Source organism: Mesoplodon bidens (genome assembly GCF_964165515.1).
Source record: "Mesoplodon bidens genome assembly, chromosome: 5".
Lineage (NCBI taxonomy): Eukaryota > Metazoa > Chordata > Mammalia > Artiodactyla > Ziphiidae > Mesoplodon > Mesoplodon bidens.
In genome coordinates, this window is record NC_138161.1 from 100,424,799 (window position 1) to 100,430,738 (window position 5,940).

At 56.2% G+C, this 5,940-nt stretch overlaps 1 long non-coding RNA gene across 1 annotated transcript; it reads right to left on the reverse strand.

The window, feature by feature from the left end:
* Positions 1-3,705: 3,705 nt before the first annotated feature.
* LOC308617785 lies at positions 3,706-5,533 on the reverse strand. Its single transcript, XR_014015937.1, has 3 exons — positions 5,464-5,533; positions 4,693-4,849; positions 3,706-4,571 (listed from the first exon to the last, which is right to left on the reverse strand). It is a non-coding gene; the product is annotated as an uncharacterized lncRNA (long non-coding RNA).
* Between the last annotated feature and the right edge of the window lie 407 nt (positions 5,534-5,940).

The following is a 5,940-nucleotide window of genomic DNA, read 5'->3' on the forward strand; positions in this document are numbered from 1 at the left end:
CCTCTTCCTGCAAAGGTCCAACAGCACCATTTTCTCAGCCCTTCCCCTTCAGGTACTCCTCCCAAAGTCCCGTTCCTGCCCCTTACTCCACCCCCCTTCAGGTTCCTGTGGCTATTGACAGAGACCCTGAGGACCTCTTTTGGGCTGCCCTCCAGTCCCTGCTGGGCCTGGGCCTCACTCGGTTCCACCAGATCCCCATTATGATACATGGAGACATTTCAACCAGCAAAAGGGCCGACTTTTGAGGTGTTGTATGTGCCTCTGTGAGAATGCTGAGGGGCAGCAGTGTGTTTATTTCCTAGAAAATAAGATTTTCTTTGCAAATTGATTATATGATTATTATATGATTATTTTCCAGGAAAATAACCTTGACCAACCCACCTTCTGCTCTCAGCTCCCCTCCCCACTCCCAGGCCTACCTTCCTCTCCAGGCGGCAGGGCCCTTTCTTCAAGGGGAACCCGTAGAGTGTGTAGGGAGTGGGGAAGCAACGGCCCAGGCCACTCCAGGTCCCTACTCTGGAGTCTGAACAGACCCGCTGGGCTGGGCCAAGCCCAGGGCTCAGCCTGGGAAGAATTGGGACGGGCGGGGGTTCCCCTTTCCCAGGAGGCCCTGCTTTCCTCTGGGATTTCATACCCTGCTTCAGCCCCAAGGGTCTGTTCCCCAAGATGAGGAGGACAATGGAATCAGAGGCCTAAGAAGGCCTAAACTTTGCTGGGTGGCTCTTGTGGGGACCAAACCTCTGTTGTCTGAAGGTGTGGGCTCCCCATGGCGAAGGAAGCGTGAGAAGCCTGGAGGCGAGGGGATGGTTTACAGGCTCTCAGAGAGAACCTTTACAAATCTGTCTTCTCCACTGGAGGATGGGGCCAGTACACGCACACTGTGGGAGCACTTTGGCCTTCTGAGCCCAGTGCTCTTGCGAGGCCTCATCTTCACTTGGGTCACCCCAGGGCTGTGAGGAGTCCAGCCAGGTCAGCTGGGAATGTCTAGAGAGACCACTTCTCAGACAGCAGGGTCCGCACTCTGCAACCTCCATGACCAGCGGGCAACCAGCCTCTGCTTGACCACTCCCAAGGATGGGGCAATCACTGCCTCACAGGACAACCCCTTCTAAGTTGGGTAGTTGAGATGATTGAAAAGTTAGAAATGGAGAATCCAACAAACCTTCATTGCTGGTCTCTCTGTGGAAGTGAAGAGGGGTTGGGGAGCACAGCTGTGGATTCTCCATGAGGGAGGGAGGTAAGGCAGGCTGCCTGTTTAGGGTGAGGCCCAGATCCTGGGGAAAAGGCTTAGGCCTGGGAAGTAAGGGACAGACAGGGTTTGAGTCTTTGCTCTGCCAGTAACTAACTATATGGCCTTGAGGGAGTCCCTCCGTTTCCTGGGCCTCAGTTTCCATCACTGTAAACCCTATGGGCTGGGCCCGGGGACTTCTAAGGGCTCTGCCCCTGGCGACGGATGCTCTTCCATGAGTCTATGAATAGCTGGCAAAGAGGGATCAGGTCTTGGTCCATGGGGGCTGGGCTGGCACAAGATGCTCAGAGAATGGGCCTTGTGTGGGACGGGACAAGGTTCCCTTTCATTTCGTGAGGCCTCTGGCAGCAGCCCAGGGCCCACAGACTCTCCCTCCCGCCAAGGTCAACCTGACCCTGACCTGGGGGGCACAACTGCCTGGGGCAATTGAGGTCAGAAGCTGGTGACTTGGGAGAAGGAGCCCAGTGCAGAGGTTCAGATTCCTGTCTTCTGGCTGAGGTGAAGGTCTGAGCAACTGTAGTTTTGTGTGTCTAGAGTTCCTGACAGTGACCCACTCCACCCCCACTGCAGTCTTGGTGGTGCCTGTAAAGACCTCTACTGGCCTTGGCATCAGACAAGCTTGGTGTGGAATCCTGATCTGCCCTTACTAGCCCAGTGACCTTAGGCAAGTCACTGCCCCTCCTCATCTAGAAGTTTGGGCCTCAAATTCTACCTTGCACAGTTGCTGGGGAGATAAGGCACAAGAGCAAGCATCATGCCCATCCATGGAGTGTGGCTGTGATTACCATTACCAGAGGCCTAGCTAAGCAGGGAAGGTGACAAGGAACCAGGAACAGGCTGGACTCTCATCCTGCTATCTCAGCCCGCTGTCTCATGGTCTGTTTGTCCATCAGGGCATTGGGGGCTTCCAATTCTCAGGCCCTACAATCTGAACAATTTAAAGGAGTCAAAACAAACCCTTCACTCTATTTATGCCGAGAGGGAACAAGCTCCTGGCCGGGCCTAATGGATTCCAGGTGTGCCCTGTGCCCTGCAGCCGCTGAAGCAGCTGCGGTGGCTTTGGCTGTGACTCTGCCCCACTGACTGGGAGCGCTCAACTGGGCCAGACCTTTCCAGCCTGGCCCTCCAGCCTGTGAAGAGTATAGAGTTGGGCCAGGCCCTACCCAGTACGGTGGGACAGTCTGCCTTGTGCTCAGAGAGCCTGGGGGTCAGAGCCAGGAGGTGCCGTCCCCTGCAGCACACATGGACCTCTTCCAGACTGCCTCCCCACCCCTCCCCAGCTACCCCAGTCAATGCTGAGCACCCACTGTGTGTCCTGCCTTGACCTCAAGAGGTTCTGGGGTGGCTGAGATGATTTTCACAGACCTCTAAAGCTCCTTCTCACAGGAGGTCGACCATGGGAGTGACCTCCCAGAGAGGCTCAGGGAACCAGGTGGGAGCCCAGGGGGCATGAGTGAGGTTTCTTTCATTACCATTATATATTAATTATCATGTTATACAATCAGAGTGACAGCTGCCATTTATTAATGGCGAACCATGGGGCCAGGCACTATATTCAGTGCTTTCCATGCATGAGCTCATTAAATCTTCACAGCCATACATGGCTAGGCTCTTGCTCTCTCCAAGAACAGAGAGGGGACAGGAGGCTCAAGGGTCCCAAGAGCCTCGCCTGAGGTCAAAAGGTCAGGAACTGGCTGAAGTGGGGTCTGAGGCCAAGGCTGTCTGACCTCAACGCAGGGCCTGTCTAGCTCTACTGCACTTTACACAGACCCTTCCCTAAAGAGTCAGGGAGAGTGCCAGAGTGCACACTGTGCACTGTGTGAGTGTGTACCGGAGGACCTGGTTAGAAGGCAGAGCAGGGAGGGATTTCTCCCTGGAGTGATGCCAGAGGCTCATACTCCCATCAACTGGGCACACTATCCCCTCCTCCAGACCCAGCCCACCCGTGCTCCCAGCTTCCTTACCACCTCTGGACTGGGCACCCCCTCAGTTCTGAGCGGGGTGGCAGAGGGGGCTGTCGGCATCAGGGCCACCATCTAATCATTCCACTACCACCCATATCAGCTGGGCCCTCAGGGACAGACTGGGTGGTCACTGCTGGGGGAGGACTGGAGACCCACCCTAGAATTGCAGGTGATGTGTGGGCATGATTGCCTTAGTCCTCCTGTTTGGGTAATTATTAGTAATAATCATTTTTAGTCTCTATTGTCTCAATAATCATCCCATATATACAGACCTCTTGTTGTTATAACTTCTCAAAACACCCCATACTTTCCTTCCTAACACCAATTTGTAATTATAAGTTGATTTACATATCTATTTGGTTAATTCTGCCTTCCCGCTAGACTGCAAGCTCCAAAAAGGCAGTCTGCTTTCTGCTGTATCCCCAGTGCCTGGCACAGTGTTGACACATAGTCCTTACTTAACAAATTTTTGTTGAATGTATTTATGGATGAATGAGTGAAATGGAGTCAGTGGGAAGCAAAGAAGAGGTGGGGTAGGGCCACGGAAGGAGGCTGGGAAGGGGGAGAGGTATGAGGATGAAGCTTTTGGAGTCTATGCAGCTGAGCGGGATGGCACTGATGGTGTCCCCTGAGAAGCCACGTGTGGCTCTGGGATGGGGCAGCTAAGCTCTAGGGCCTCTTCATCTGCCTGGACCTGAACTGTGGCCTGCCACCCCTCCCCCACCCCCCTCTACCCCCACCCCCTTCCCCAGCAGGAAATTAGAGGGAACCTGTGGATTAAAGCCTCTCTTGCCTCTCCAGACCCTCACAACCCAGAAGGGCCACCAGCCAATTTTTTTCTCCCTCCCACTGACATTCAAAAGGGAATTCTCGAAGGACCTCAGTATTTGGGCCACTCAAGGAGGCCATGGAGAGCCAATCTAGACTTATATTGCAGGAAGGGACTTTTGCCAGCCTGTGTCCCCTTCCTTTTGTGTCTCTAGAGCTGTTCAGCTCAAGACACCCTCTCCATCCCTCAATCCCCACTCCTTTGCCCCAATATTCTGGGTGTGTGGAAAGGGAAGTTGTTAGGAAGATCTGGGTTCAAAATCAGCTCTAGCAAGTTCTAGATGGGAGACCTTGGGAACCCTTAGCTTCTACAAGCCTCAGTTTCCTCATCCCTAGAGATGGAGATGATAATCTCCACCTTGTAGCGTTGCTGAAGAGCTAAACAACATCGTGTGTGCAGGGCGATTCCAGTGTGGGACACCAAGTAGGCACTCAGCAAAGGGCATTCCTGGGCTCGCATTCCTGCTCTGCCACCAACTCGCCGTGTGATCTTGGGGAGGACACATCACCTCTCTGGGGCTCAGCTTCATCTGTCAAAGAAGAGCATTGGATCAGATCATCCGAAGGCCCCTTCCAGCTCTGACTTGCTTGGTTCTCTTCTGAGCAGGGAGCCCCACCCCTGGGGCAGGGGCAACAGGAGCACTCTTTCACCTTAGATTCAAGTCAGGCTTGCCGGGCCCCATCTTGCACATTTAGCCTGTAGCTGTTGCCACACTGGCCGCGCCTCCGACACCGGGCTGTTCCCCCACCCTACCCCACCTGCCAGGGCCACAGGTGGGTGGCTCTGTTCTTGCGGGACTGCAGGAGCCTGGGAGGACAGAGGAAGAGGATGGGAGAGAAGAGGGAAGGGTAGAGGGGCTGGAGGAGAGTAGTGAGGGCTAAGGGCAGGGCAGGGCCTCGAACCCTGTGGAATTATTTCCAGCCCTGCCGCTTTCTAGCTGTGTGTGTCCTTGGGCAAGTGGCTTTAACGTCTCAGAAGCTTTCCTTATTTATGAACTAATAGTAATAACAATTTTTGGATTGCTGTGAAGATTAAATGAAGAATATATGTCAAGTGTCTGGCATTCTGGAGTTTTGTTCTCCGGAGGCGGGAGGAACATGCATCCTTCCCTCAGTCCCCAGGGAGGGGAAGTTCCACGAAGGCACCGTGGGGACGCTGGGGCGACTCCCCCGCGGGCTTGCGCACCTCACGCCGCAGCCGGAGCGCCCTCCCCCGCGGCTGGCAGCCTGGCTTCCTAGGCCGGGGAGCCCCGCCCACGGCGCACGGGGGAGGCTGCGGCCCGAGCTAGCCTCCCGCCCCCACCCGCACCGCCTCTGCCTCCGCGCTAGCGTCTTTGATCTGCAACCTTCAGGGGGATTAAGAGCCTGAGAGACCCTCTCCCCGGGGTCCCCCGCTCCCCGCCGCCCTCCCTCCGGGCTGACCTCCCAGTCGGCGGCCCGGGCTGGGGGCTGGCTCCTCCGCCGGTGGTCCCCGCTCCTGCCCGCCGCGCCTCCGGGCAGGCCACTGGGATTACAGGGGCAGCGGCCGCGGCGGGCAGCTTCCGGGAGTCCCGGGGGCTGGGGCCCTGGTGGGGGGGGCGGGACGAGGGGAGTGGGCTGGGGGTGGGGTGGGTGCGGGCCCGGTCGCCTCCCGGCCATTTTGGCCGGGGAATCTGTGTAAAGTGTTTAAAAAGAAAAACTCTCCGGAGGAGGACGTAACCTTTTCTTAACATCTGGGGCTCAATTAGCTAATGACAGCAAAGCCTTCTCCGGTGTCGCTGACCCTTGGGCAGCAGCCCCGCTCCCCCACCCCCGCTATTTATACAGCTGCGGCCCCTCGCTGGGACGCGGGGCAGGGGGCTTGGCTGGGTTATCTCGGCGGAGATCCGCCGCCCACTCCAAAAAAGAGAGAAAAGGCTT